Source organism: Vigna umbellata, chromosome 4, assembly GCF_029865625.1.
Source record: "Vigna umbellata cultivar VRB3 chromosome 4, Vumbellata_1.0, whole genome shotgun sequence".
NCBI classification, from domain to species: Eukaryota; Viridiplantae; Streptophyta; class Magnoliopsida; order Fabales; family Fabaceae; genus Vigna; species Vigna umbellata.
In genome coordinates this window covers 25,285,951-25,301,975 of record NC_142168.1, presented here as the reverse complement: position 1 = coordinate 25,301,975, position 16,025 = coordinate 25,285,951, and the positions used below count along the sequence as shown (strand labels likewise).

The 16,025-nt window shown below is 26.4% G+C and overlaps 1 pseudogene across 1 annotated transcript; it reads right to left on the bottom strand.

The window, feature by feature from the left end:
• Positions 1 to 9,612: 9,612 nt before the first annotated feature.
• LOC148199682 (transmembrane ascorbate ferrireductase 1-like) lies at positions 9,613 to 15,202 on the bottom strand (annotated as a pseudogene). Its single transcript, XR_015785424.1, has 4 exons — positions 14,887 to 15,202; positions 11,621 to 11,669; positions 11,233 to 11,432; positions 9,613 to 10,064 (listed from the first exon to the last, which is right to left on the bottom strand). The product of XR_015785424.1 is annotated as a transmembrane ascorbate ferrireductase 1-like (transcript).
• Between the last annotated feature and the right edge of the window lie 823 nt (positions 15,203 to 16,025).

Below are 16,025 nucleotides of genomic sequence, written 5' to 3'. Positions count from 1 at the left end.
TATATTAAAATTAATAATAATTATTTTATTAAATAAAATAAAATTAATTTATAAATAATTAAGTAATAATTTTAAAATAATTAAATAATATTTATATATTAATTTAAAATAAAAAAATAAAAAAACTAAAAACAAAAAAAAAATTAACACATGTCGCCACATCCATGTGGCACATCCGTTTTAATATATTTATAAAAAATATTTTAATTATTGTTTAAATAATAATACATAAATTAAATTAATAATAATTATTTTATTAAATAAAATAAAATAAATTTATAAATAATTAAGTAATAATTTTAAAAAATTAAATAATATTTATATATTAATTTAAAATACAATAAATTAAAAACTAAAAATTAAAAAAAAAAGAAACTAAACGGATGTGGCACATCGGTTGAAGAATTTTTTCTTGAACGGATGTTGACATCCGTTGAAGAAAAGAGGTGGGGGTGTAGGATATTTTAAAATATAAATGATAGTTTTGGAATTTAAAAAAAATGGTACAGCAGGGAGCAAAGTGAGGTGGTGTAGGAGTAACACTCAAAATAAAATCATTAAAACTAATTATGGGAAGTATTTAATTTGGTAATTTATTTTCAAAACTTTTTCCACATTACCTTATTTTTTTAAAAATAATTGCCATATTTTGTTTGCCTTGTCAACAACTATCTCTAAGGGCTTTTTGAAAGCATATTTAGCAGAAGTTCCCCTCATCACAAAAATTTAATAATTTTTTTATCTTATATTTGTATTACTTATATTTGTTGTGATAACATAAATTATAATACTATTTCATTAAAGTATTTATTTCAGTTAAATTAAAACCTCTAATTTAACCACCAAATAAAGTATTATCTTATACGAAAATTGAAACATGTGACCTAGTATGTTAAATACTAAATCAATGAAACATTAATCATAATTGTGTTCTCTTATTAACAAAAGTGTCCAGTGATTCTTGTTAACATTATGAAGTGATGAAATTTACATTAAAATTCTAATAAAGGAATAGTATAATAACTTTTGAAGAGAGGTAATTATAATTAATACTGAATTTCCTTTGCTTAATATGTAAATTAAGGTTTGACTAATCAGATTTGTTAATCTATGGGAATGTTAAATCCATATATTTATCAAGGAGAAAGAATTAGTTCTCACTCTTTCTCATTTGAGCATTCAAAGTGTTTGAGTGTCAATTTACAATGAAAAAAGAGTCAAACATTAACTTTCATAATAGCTTAAACGTCACAGTGGCGCTTGAACTATCACATTCTTTATTGTATCATGCTACAAATTTCCATAAACTATCACATATTTTCAAGTTTTTTATCATTTGAGTGGCCACTTGTTTGGACGATGAGAACTATAAAGAAGAGAAAAATGTTCACATCTCTCATTCAAATTTTAAGTCGTGGTTTGAGTGATGAGTATTATCAATTGAGCAACCAATGTGACACTTGAGAGATAATGTTGTATTTCTATAATAATTGTTATTGTTTAAACTTTGTTTCATTGATAAGTGTAATACTCAAGTGAAATATGTAAGTGTAATGTTCAAGTGAAATATGCAGAAACACAAAATGCAACAAATTCACAAGCAATGGACAACTTAGCATACATCTTTTATAACTTCTTAACATGTTTTAAATACCAATTGAAACTAATTTTGTTCTGAAATTAACTTATATACTAATTCAGATTAGTCACGGTCAATCAATACTTAAAATAAGCCAAAAGTAACATAGACAGAGTGTATTACTTCATCAACAAATCCACTATTTCAAATTCATAGAATACCCAATCAATTTTAAAATACTTAACATTTTCAACACATGATTTAAAACAATTCCATACATGTAAGTTATTAGTTTCCATTAACTAAAGTAGTTTTTTATACAAGAAAAAACAATTCCAATATCCAATTACTTGTAAAATAAATCAACGATAGTTAAAACAATTTTCCAACAATAGATTTTGAACCATCGAAGTTTGACAAAAACAACAACGTTTAAAATAATCATAGTTAAAAGTTTAAAATGACAACGATTATTCTAAAAATGTTGTTAAAAATCATCCAAACAAATTGAAAAGAAGATAATGTATTGCGTATCACAACAAGATTAAGAATGGCAAACCTACCACAATAGGGCAAGAAAACATCTCCATTGAGTGTTAACAAAGACACATAACTTTTCCATGACATTTACTTTCTTGTGAAGCTGTAGAAAAAAATTAGAAACAAGTAAACAAATCCTTGAATAAATGTGAAGTACCAACCATAGGTGAGAATGTGTCTTGTGGCAAGGATTTTGCGACGTGGTGTGAAAAGCTTCGTAGAGAAGCCTCGTGACACAATGTAGAAAGCTTCACGAAGAAGCCTCGCCACGATTAACTCTTTGGCAAGTGTACCAAGTTGAGCAAGTAGTAACCAGTAAGACCAGATATCATTTCCTAAGAAACTCGTGCAATACCAAATACTCACACAATTAATAAATAGTTTAGACTAAAGAATATTTTCACAATTTAAGATTGTGTGCAAGAAAGTAAATTTGAGCATAAACAGTAAAAGGTGAACTTTGATATTGAAAACGCTTCGACAGTGAAAAGGATAAGAAACGATATGAAATGATATTATTGGGTTAGATTTCACCAACACACATATAAACACAACTCCTTTCCATTAGTATACCAATGTCAACCCACAAATTCACTAAAACTCAATCCCTTGGTAGAAAGAACTTAGGTTTCCTTATTAGGAGTCAATCCCTTGAACCCATAATAAACAAACCCACTTTATGAACTAGGGTTTAAGACCACTAATGGGTCAAACTTCATTCCTAGACACAAGCTTCATCAGGCCTCTTAATTCAGTTATAGCTTACAAAACATATTTTCAACACCTAATGAACCAAGTACCAAACTATGGATGATCAAACCAAAGCAAGCATTAAGCAAGAAACAAGAAAACTAGTTATGTACATATATATATATATATATATATATATATATGTGTGTGTGTGTGTGTGTGTGTGTGGGGGGGGGGGAAGGGGGGTGGGTGGGTGTGTGTGTGTGTGTGTGTGTGTAAACATTTGAAATACAAGAGAGTTTAGTGGTTACGTTTACCTCCAACAAAGTGGGTTTAATTTTTCATTGCTATGGAGAGTCCAAGCTTACAAAATGAAAGATGGAAAAAGATGAAGATATAAGGAGGAAGAATAATTGTTCTCACAAGCCTTAGAAGACCTATAACTTCTCTAAAACCTGTTGTGCGCATTCTTTCTTCTTGATAATGTATTTTTTATCTCTTATTGTGTTAAGTTTTGTCAATAAAATCAACTTCTCCATAGATTTTATCTTGTTTTTGCATTATTTTTTAGTTTAGTTGTTTTATGATTGTTTACCTATAATCTCCATTTTGAGTGTGTGAAATAAGTCAATGGGAAGCAATTCTAGTGGTGGAAAACAAGCTAAAACTCATGGAAGCATGATTGGATAAGAAAGAATGAATTTTTGACAAATAGCCCATGTCGAGGCCACTAGATTCCTACCCAACGCTACAAACATAAGAAAAGACTCACCTCTAGGGTTATACCGCCATGGACTGCCCCTAGATGACCAAGAAATCACCATTGGGTGTCAGGCTGAGTCGTTGGGCGAGTTGGCTGCTCGTTGAGTGAAACTGATAAACCAAACCTGTAGTATTCAAGTCTCTAGACAAAAATATGGCTCACCCAACGAGTTACAAGTTATTTAGGCCTCGCTGGGCAAGAATGAAGCCATTAGGTGAGTTTTTCGACTCTAATATGTAAAAGTGGCTACAAAGAAGGGAAGGAAGAAGAGTAGAGGATTGACGATGAAAGTGATAACGTGATTTGCATTTGGTGACGAGGAAGGGAGCAAAGTGGCTCTTGAAGTGGAGAACTAATGTAATGACACAAATGAAAAACTTCGGTGGAAACCCTACCAAAATAATAAGCCTCAATCTTTAAAGAATCGAAACATATAAATGTGCAAATATTTTAAAAAATATCACTAGTGTAATTTTTGTAAATATTTACATAGATATAAGCCTCAATTATTTAAAGAATCGAAAATTTTAGGTGTACAAATATTTACAAAAATGTCACTAATGACATTTTTAAAATTATTTGGAAAACTATAGGCATCGATTCTTTAAGAATCGAAACATATATTAATATAGGCTTCAATTATTTTAGAACCAAAGCTTATTATTGTGAAAAAATTTTAAAAATGTTAACGCATTTTTAAAGATTTTGTTTTTCTTAACCGAGGCATATTAAGCGATTTCGAAAACTTTTTTTTTGCAACAGTGACTATGTATTTCATATATTGATCTTCGGGTGCATATTTGATTATGGTTGATAGTCACTTTCATTTCATGCAATCTGAAGACCAATGCGAATGTTAATAAAATTTTGTGAAATTTAAGAAACGTTGTTTAAAATTGATATGTACCAATGAACTACAAAAATAATCTTCTAGAATGAGATAAGATCACACATTAATACAAAAGTGAGGTGACCATTCATTTCGAGAATGTTGAATTGTTCATATAATTTCATAATATATACATATATGGATCAAAATTTGATTAGTTCATCATGTATCAATGTTGAGTATCAAATACAAGTAGAAAAATTTATACAATTTACATAACATAATGAGAGTAGTAGTAACAATGAAGTTAAGTTTATATGAAACAATTTATACTACGGATTCAATAAATTTAAATATGTCAACAAGCACATCTAAGCATATTCATATTATAAGAAATGCGGAAACATAAATACCAACCTCCAGCCATTGTTGTATGCTTACTTAGCTTCTAGTTTCTGAACCCTTACTCTCAAAACACGATGATGATGTATATGAAGTAAAGAGTAGGATTACTGAACAAATTATCCAAATTTATGTAAAACTTTAAAACCATCACAGAGTCTTTTAACGTTGGAAGAGTTTGTTGCAGCAATCACAACACATTCATGCATGTTTGAAAACAATTTTAAAAAATGGATCACTTCCAAAAGATCCTAACTTAAACTAAAGAGAAAATAGATGAGAAAGGATATAGCCATAAAAAATAAGACTCCATAAAGGCTAAAAGTGGTAATTCTTCAAAATTATATTTTGAAGGTGCCAAATTTTTTTTATAACTGTATATAAATTTGAGGAGGTGAAACATATAAAAATGTTATTAAGATTTTAAAAAAAACTTTTATTTATGATAACTTTTTTTTTTGTGTAAAAAAATTGGGGTCATGGTCCGAATGGGCAAAGAACCTTTATCCTGTTTGTGTTAACGGATTGAATGAGAGAAGATTTTTTGAATTAAAATTAGGGAACACTTTGCGATATTTAATAATTGTAATCTAATGTGTTATTTTTTAGTACATATACTACGGTTTTTGAACTGTAACCTAACGTTCAGAATAATCAGACCTTCAGTTGTAATAACGTACACTTCATTTTCAAAGTGAAAGGTGTTAGTTGCAATTATATCGAATACCAACAATCAAATTAATAAACCCTTATACTTCTACCTAACCATCATGCATCATGCAAAATCTTATCATTTCCTTCTTTCTCTAATTTAAAAGTGTAATTTACTCTTATGTATGCATTTTATTCTTATTATTTATTTATATATATATGCTATCAATAATATTTGTCTTCTCTGTTATGAACAACACGATTGATTTTTGGTTGCATGGCTCTTGGTATTAATGACTAGCCCAATTATTCATCAAAATGATGGAATGATAGGATTCAAAGGTTCCCATATTCAAAATTAGAAAATTAAACTTTCATCTAAGATTAACCAATATTACTTATTTAATTATAAATTATTAATCTTTTCAAAATTTCACATGCAAGGTATATTATTACGTTAGTATGTCTTATAATCTTTCTTCATTACAAATCCAAAATATAATTTATTAAAAATATTTTGATATGATATGTTTGTAAAATAAACATATGTAACCACTATTATAGACATTAAAATGGCCCTTAATTGTAACAGTATCCTACTACAGTTAGCATCACTGTCAAACTTTGATTTAATTGAATTTGGATCTTATCTTCATCATTTCACCAGAATCAACCACTCCCATTTTCTTTCCGTAAGAGTTTTATTTTCCTCTTTAAACCTCTATTTTTATTTTCTTACTTATCAAAACAGATTGTCTCACTTCTCCATATTCCAACCTCATTGAAAATCACATGTTCTCATTGCCCCACCCATGTAGTTTTGCATCATGAATAATCATCACAATTGCTAACAAATTAATTACAACTCAATTACCTTTTCAAAAAAGCAATCAAATATGAACATGGCCAACCTATTTTTTAACACTCGTTTTTTCAACATATATTATGAGTTTTGGACTAAAAATAAAATCAATTTAAAGTATATATCTGAACGTAAATTTTATCTTACGAACTAATTTTATGGACTTAAATTAAGATTAAAGTTCATTTCTTAACATGATATCATAATTGATTTTATGAGTTTGAATTAAATATAAAGTGTACGATATCATCTTTTATTCATTTAATTTTATTGAAAACTATATTTTCTTAAAAGAAAAGTTTTTTTTGGAAAAACATTCATAAAAAAAAAACAAATCTTTCTAATACATTTTATTTTTCTAGTTTTTTCTAATTTCTCAACCAATGTTCTTAGAACACTTGTTATGATTAGCCTAATTTAAAGAATGCAGATATGTTAAAGTTGTGGTGGTAGTTCTACAATGTTCTATTAAGATTGGTTGAAAGAGAGAGCTTTAAAATGTGTTATCTTCTCTTAGGTATTCAAATTTTTTTGAACAATGTTGATAAGGTGATTGAAGATGACATCTAACACACGTAAAGCTCATATGGACCAATCAATCTCGATCGTTATGAATAATGATATAAAAAACAAGGTTTATGAATAAATCTTTTTCACAATATTAATTAAAGTTCTTCCACATGGCATTTTCTCCAACCTTTCATTTTCCTTTTTTTAATATTTTAATTTATTACCTCATTTTTGTTTTTGACAAATTTTTACATGTTATTTTTTGGCCTTTTCTATCTTAATATATGAGTATATTAAAAATAAATTATTTTTAATGACTTATAAAAATAATATTATATAATAATGCCCACTAAATACTATTTCTACAGTTCCATGAATTTGATTATCTTTGAATCATATATTTTCAAGCTTTAATGAAAATGAATATAAAAGGTTAATGATAACGTGTATGAATGATATATTATTGACTTTTAATAGTATACTCTAAATGAGTATATTAATGATATTAATTGAACAATTAAGGAATAAGAAATTATTAAAAAATACAACAACAAAAAAGTAGAAACATATCCACAAAATCTCATTGCTACTGTCAAAATGGGTCACAATCCGCGAGTCAACTCGGCCCACCACGGGTTTGAGCTGGGTTGGGTTAGAAAAAATTGTATTTTATTTATGCGGGTCAGATTTCAACCCGGCTCGTTTAAACCCGACTCATGCGGGTTGAACTCGTGGTGGGCCGAGTTGGCCCACCAATCCACTTACATCATTTTATTTTATTAAAAATTTAATTTTAATTTTATAAAAAAATATTTATTATTTTGTTTTTGCTTGAAAAAGTTATTTAAGTTTCTTATTTTCAAAATTAATTAAACACTCATGTTGGAAGTGAAATTTGTTTAGATTTGTAGTATAGAAAGTTTGTAATTTTTTTTATTTAAAAAAATTGTAATTAAGTGACCCAATGAACCAACCCATTTACCTACCAATCTGTGGTGGGTCGAGCCGAGTTCGAATTTTTCTAGATCGCTAATAAATGAGTCAGATTGAGTTGGCTCACTAAATGATCAACACGTGATGAGCCGGGCCGAATCGGGTCTAATAACCCGTTTTGACAGCTCTAGTTTTCCGAAAGAAAAGAGTTTGTATTTAATTTCTTGATTAGTTAAAGAACTTGTTCTGTTAATTAGTTTTCTGCCCATCAATGAACTATCTTTATTCTTTCTCCTTTTCTTTTTAAAGTCAAGAAACTCCTTTTGTTGGTCTTTGTCTTTAATTATATATGAGACCAAACTTTTTCCCTTCAATCCTCTTAATACTTTGCATATAAATTAGGACATCTTAGATTTATTTATTTCTTTTACGTGATACCTAATTTAATATATTTTTTTCCGTAACAACTATTCTTGAAAAATATTATTTTTTTATATTATTTATGTTCACCAAAATGATAAAAAATAATATTCTTTTATTATTAAAATAACAGGTCAGTTTGTCTATACTTATTTTCAAACAAATATTTTTTAATAAAATAAATAGTTTTTTTTTGTTTTTTCTAATTTGTTTATTTTAAAAGTAAGTAATGTTTAACTTATTTTAATAAGTATTTTTTTTCTGCTTCTTGAACAGGTGACTTTTTTAAAAAATTACTTATTTTAAGCTTAACTGGAATATATTTAACTATACAATTTTTAAAACTGTTTCAAAGGTACAAAGGTCTGGTTTATTATATAGAAACCGAAGACAAAATTGATAAAAAAATAATAATAATAATAATAAGTATAGCCTATGTAAAATATTAATATATGTCTAAATGATAAAATATCAACCTTACAATTTGCTAACATTACAGGTTAACTAAAGAATAACGTCTATAATTTATTTGGCGTGTGTTTTAATGTTAATTGATCAATTTCAGCAATAAAAAAAATTATCATTATCAATGTTGAAGTTATTATATTACAAATAATCGACATTTTTAAAAAATCAAAGTTTTATATCATCAAATATAATATTATATTGCAAAAGATGCAGTTTTAATCCAATAATATATATATATATATATATATATATATATATATATATATATATATATATATATATATATATATATATATATATATATATATATATATATGTATATGTATGTGTGTCATTGTTGGGCCTGGGTCAACCCGCTTCGCGTATGTGCTGTTACTTTAACTATCTTTTCTGGCTACTAGTAGATGCACACTCATTTTTTTTTCTCTTTTTCTAGTGTTCCTCAATATTTCTTTATGACTTATACTAATCTAATGAAAATTCCTTATTTAATGTAGATAAATTATATTTTTATTTTATATTTAATTATAATTTTTTAGATTTTGCGTGTGGAATCTTTACAAAAATTTATAGAGTCGTATTCTTTCAACACGTATAAATTTGATTTTACAAAAGAGTACAACTATATCGTATGATGTAGGAAAATTAGGTTAAATTTGGTAAAGTGAGAGTATGATGTTACAAAGAATATTCACTGCCATCTTGAATATAATTGAATATACAGTGAAGCACAAATAATTTTTTTTGTTAGAGATCTTACAAATAGGAATAAAATTAATTTAAAATATACACAATTAATTTTTTATGAGATTGAATTAGACAAACTTTTACGTATTAAAGTTATTTAAAAATATATAAAATTAAAATTAATATAAATATTTAATTTAAAGTAATTAAACTAAAATAATGTCGTATAAACATGACAACACTTATTTTAGTTATTTGAATAAAAGGCAATTCCCAGGTAGCAAGGTACTACTGTAATTATTCCTAAGCATTATGAAAATAAGAAGATAACACTGGAAATATACATTATTCATGATAATCACGTTTTTTTTTTGTGTGCTTTCATAGTTATATATTTTCCAGTGGCAAGCATGAGAAAAAGTTATTAAAAAGGTGATGTTGCTTAGTGATGTGGTGTTGTTGAGGAGGGTGAGACAGCAGAAAAGACAACAGAGGCAGCATAGAAGATTGTGATAATGGCAGTGAAGTTGACTAGAATGGCCTCAGAACCATGTTTTGACAATCCAGAAGTCTGCATAAAAGTAAGCTTCTCCAGAAACCCTAGAGAAGCAGTTGCTACAGCCAACACATACACAAACACTCCCATTTTCACATGTAAATGAAGTGTGCCGCTTTTCAGGGATGAATTCACTCCGTGGTAGTAGATAAACATCACAAACCCAACTATCCACTGTTTTCAACATTATCAATAATGTTAGATTGCTTTCAAAATTAGACAATACATTCACAATAATTTTTTTAAAATATTTTAACATCATTTACGTGTCATTATGTAATTAATTGATTCAAAATTACTCCATAATCAATAATAATAATCATAAACACCAATATGAAACCAATCACACACGTAAACATGTTAAAATATTGTAAAAAAATTGTCAAAAATATTATTATTCTTTCAAATTATGTTCATCAACCATGTACATTTTCTGTAATAAAATTTATTCTGTTATAAGTATAAAACATTATTAGTATAACTGTTTCTCAGATTTAAACACTTGAAATAAAATTGAATTAAAAGTATACGTTTCATATTCTTTAATGGTTAATGCCGAATAAGGGTTTCATTTTTCTGCACTCCCATGATTAGTATCTGCACCCCATCCTAAAAGATTAATGGCTACAATTTCCTGGCTACCTCCTACTACACTTCCGTCCCCTTGTTTATTCTGAAAATTTATTTCTAAGATAAGTAATCTAGAAATCACCTAGACGTAGATAAAATAGTTATTTTAAAAAGGTTAAATGTATTTTTGATTTTTTAATTTTCAGTAAAAATTAGAATTATTTCTTTTCAAAATTTTGAATTAATTTAATCTTTTCGTTTTTTAAAATAACAGAAATTTAGTTTTTTTAACCAAATTTTTTTAATTTTATTTGAAATTTCAAACACATTTATTAATTAAAGAAAAAATAAGTGAAATAATATAAACAACTTAAATTATGAATTATGTTTTTAAAAATTTGATAAAAAAAATTAAATTCACACGTTTCTAAAAAGTTGAAAAACTAAATTAAATTAAAATTTTAAAGAATTACTAATTCTAATTTTTACAGAAAATTAAAAAACAAAAAAATATATTTTACCTTTTTAAAAAAAAATAAAATTTATGTAGGTATGATTCAAAATTATAGGAATGCAGAAAGAAAAAGATCCCTAATAAGCCACCCAGAGAGCTCAACAACAGAGCATGGACACAAAAAATCTCTTGACTTTATTGTAATGTCTATGTAAGAAATCATAATGATATTCTCAAAAGTAGAGTAGAAGATCATGGTAATGCAGTGTGATAATTTGAGGATATTTAGGGTTTGAAAAGAAGATTGGAATGATTTACCTGAATTCCGTAGAGAACTATAACCCCAATTCCAAGCCATGAATGCAAACTGTAGAGATTGACAATTCCCATTTCATTATGAAACTTGAAGACAGCGTAAATTCCAATTATTCCAAGTATTAGTGCCGTCGCATGCAGAACAAGGTGTATCGATTTCTTGATTTTCTTCTTAAAAGGAAGGGCTTTGTAACTTATAATTGCTGCAAGCATTTAGTGAGACAGAAACTATTACCACAATTTTCTTTTCAACATGTCGTTTTATTAAAATTTCTCTTATTAACTAGAGAATAAAAAAAATCATATATAGTAATAAGCAAAATAAACAATAAATATATAGTAATAAGCAAAAATGTTAATAAAACATTGTGTGAAAGTACTTTTATTTTACCTTCACCTCCAGTAATTATTATTCCAATTAGCATGAGAACAGGATGAATCTGTATAAAAAGATGAACAAGATCAGGGGGCTTCAGTTAAGTGATAGCAATATCATAATTTCACTATTGATACTACACATACACATAAACAAAAATGAAGAGTTTAAATTATAAATATGTGAGTTTTTTTATGTTGTTTCTTAAAACACAATGTTCTCTAAATGAGTAATAGACTAGTGAAATTATGAAAGAAATGAGACATGTTAATCTAAGAATTGGTTCTTCTTTTAAAAAATCAATTTAATAACATTGTCATATGTTTTTATATATCGTCATGTCTTATATATACTATTTTTCTTCGTTTAAATTGTATTAGCTTACCCCTGTAATTGTTATATTTATGGTTTTGGTCCACCAACTATGATCATATTCTAAACTTTTTGTAATAAGATAAATGAAGCACTATAAATATACTCTATATTTATATGTCTGATTATGCTTTATTAATTAAGTAATATCTCACTTAGTAAGAAAAATTTAGTTAAAATGGATGTTACAACGACTATGTAGTTTTACTTATTGTAGAAGGAATCTCTTGTACTTATTTAAATAAATAACCCTAGGTAATGTTCTTCTATGAAATATTATGTGTGAAATAAATGAGATGTTATACTACACATTATTTATATATTTTTGTATTCAATTAATTGTGTTAGTTATGTTTATATTGAACCTATAACGTAATAAAAAAATTAAATTAGAAATGAAAAGTAACTAACCATCATTTTGTAATTGGTAATTGAAAATAAATTAGAATTAGCTAATTTATTACATTTCACTAATTCTTCAATAAATTAACTTTTAAGATTTACATATTGTGAAATTATTAAATATTATAGTTTTTCGTCAGACATAATTGTTAAACTTTAATGCACTCAACCAAATCATAATTAATTGGACAAAATATTTGTTGACATTTATAACACTTTTGCATACTCGCATATTGGAATAGTTTTTTGCATTTCATAAGTATATTAATTTAGAATAATTTTAATATGTTTTATAATTATTAGGTTATAAATGACTTTGGTCATGTTTAAGTAAATTATATATTTATTAGAAATTATCTACTACCATAATTTTATACATTGTGGTATAAGAATTGTGTAATTTAATAAACCATGTTAATTATTTTTGCACTATAGCAAAAAAGACCCTATTTTGGGTAGAGTTTTCGACAAAAGATATTAGATGTAAAAAATATATAAAGTGGTAAACGCCATCAATAATGAAAAAATAGAGAGAGAAAAGAATAAAAATAATATGAAGTAAAAGTAAATAGATGTTTATAAATAAGTCTTTTTTTTTAAGTTGACGGACTAACGAAAAATCATTTACCTAAAATATAAAAGAAATTGAAACATATAATTAAACCAATTATTAAAGAAAAGAATAATCAAATATGTAAACCCAGCATTCAACACGTGTTTTAATTAGTATAATTTAGAGAGAGCAAATTAATGGAAATAATAAAAAAGATTTAGAAGTGTAAAAAAATACAAATATTAGTAATAAGACTGAATTTTTATTTTATTCTCTTCAGTGTGTTAACCTTTTCTTTTCCACCAAAGTGCCCTAAAAACCGAAAACAGTGCTAATTCCAATTAAAATATAAGCTCATCGTCAGTAGTTATGATGTAAAGCGACTTATTTTTTTCTATATAATTACAAGAATTATTAACATGTTGAGTTTGTGGGTCGTTAATTCAATAATTCATGAATTAAACTACACGAATTAGGTATATATTATTTAATATGTAATTTTATATATTGCATAATATAAAATTATTTTTTAATTATTTTCAAAAGAATTCTTAATGTTATCCTTAATTATTTTTTCACAAGAGTTGGATTTATCCTGTGCGTATAATACATAGCATTTAGGAAGTACATAAATAGCATCGTATTTCTTATTATCCACGTGTAGTTCCTGAGTTGGCGCCAGCCGGAAGAACTAAAACCTAGCATTTAAATGTTGCATGTGGGGGTTAGAAATTTTGGATCCTATTGACTATTTCTGTATTATATAATTAATACCATAATAAATGTACTTATCTTTAAGCTATTTTGTTAAAATAATTTTATTTATTTTTCAGAAAAACATTATTTTAAATATAATCGATTTGATGATATATTAAAAGAAGAAAAAAATTAGTATTTCTTTAAAAGATGGAAATACCAGTTATTTTGAAACTTTTTATATAGCTAAAAATATACTTATTTTAGAAAGAGGTAATAATTTTCGAGGGGATAAGGATACTATTTTTTTTTTTGGCAAAAGGGATGCAATACTATTTAGCAAAATTAAAAAATTATTCCATAAAGTTTATTATGAAATAAATAAATAAATACTGTTTATTTTGAACTCTCAACATTTTCTAGACATCAAATATTATAATTATACCATAAATTTTTACTAAGATTATCTAGAATAATTACTTATAAATAAAATACCACATAATAATGATAATAATAATAATAAAATTTAATTTATTAAAAAATATTTAATTTCGTAATGACGAAAATTCAAATTCAAATATTTCTTTAAAATTAAAGCATATTTTGATATAAAAATATTTACTTTTATTTGTTCAGCAGTATTTCATGAATAGTTATTGAATTTTTCAAAGAGAATACGTTCACTCAATTCTCGTATTAAAGATAAGGTTATTCAATCTTCTCAAGACTTTAAAAAGTAGTTGACGCCGTACTTTGCAGAGAACCGTTCATAGTTATTACAGGGTTCAAACGGTATCATTTTTTTTCTATGTCTGGTAATTTTTGTTATAGTTAATTAAGTAAATACACAAAGAATTTTTCTATTTGAATTCAAAATTAAAAAGAAAAACTATTCATTTTAGTTTTCATTTATTAAGTATACATTTAACAAGAAATTAACATTTCAATTCTCATTTAATTGCAAGATGTATTTGTGTAACTTAAAAAATAAATAAAATTAACAGTTTCCCGGTTTGTCAATAGTGATTCTACTTCGGTCATTCTTTTGCCAAAACTTACTAAAATTTGATAAATAAAAAAATAGTATTTATTGTTTTAGCAACAAAACTGTAAAAATTTGACAGTAACTATGTAAGATGAAAGTTGAAAACACTGAGACAGTTGAAACAACAATGGATTGTGCAAAGAAGAGAAAATATCAGAATCAAAAAATGAAATTTGAAAGTGAATTTGAAAGAAGAGAGATAGAAGAACATACATTGAAGATGAGAGATTTGTTGGAAGAGTTCCAAGACAAGCCACCCCTGAAGTGTATGCTCCAAACCAGAACCATGACAATAGCAGGAATTGCCTAGTAAGTGAACCAGAAAAGTTAATGGAAGAACATCAACATGGTCTCCAGCAACCATAGTTTTTTCTTTCTCTCTCTCTTTCTCTGAACTCATGATAGATAGATGGAGTATGAAACTTTGGAAGCACTTGAAGATTTCTCCCTATTTATTGCATTGTATCTCAGCCCGTGTGCTTTTGCTGTCAGGGGACACTTTTCCAGGCTTCAATCAACAATTAATTTCCAACAAAGAAACAGTCTTCGTTTCACAACTATGGATTTTTATTTTTGTTTATTTTTCTTTAATAATTTGTTTTGAAATGTTAAAGCTGATAAAATATAGAATAAGGGAGGATTGTTACATATACAAGAATCATGTTAATTTCTAATAGTAATATAATAACTAAATGTTATTCTGAGTATATTTATAAAAGTGTTTGTTTATATTTGATTATTCACTGGATTTTTTAATTTAATTTTTTTAATAAAAATATAAGTTATATATATGTTTAATGTTGCTTTGTCTTGTTCCGATAGGAGTATTATATTTCTGTCTCTTTTCATGGAAATAAAAATATTGGAAAACATAGTAGACATAAAGTAGCATTTTTGAAAAACAAAAATTACAAAAAATAGTTTTTAAAGGTTTGTAACATTTTCGAAACTATGTTTAATACTTGTTAAATCTAACATTTCCCTTATTCACTCCACGTGCAATTTGTAACCTCCCAATTTAAATAATCTGATATACTATTTAGGAATTATCACAAGTTCAATACAATGGAACAAATCAAATAGGAAACATAAAGTAACTTTACCTACAAACTACTAACTCAAAACTACATACACATCTAGTTCTCTAAAACAACCAAAAGAAAACATACACTATAATATCAACATGTCTACATTATCTCCATCGAGTGTTTGCTCCATTAAGATATCAACTGTTTATGCTCACACCCATTATATGATCATCGTCACAGAAAATCAACACATACAACCAAACAACAAAGAATACAAAAGAAGGGTGAGCTAATAACAAAAAGAATAAACAATTATTGTACATA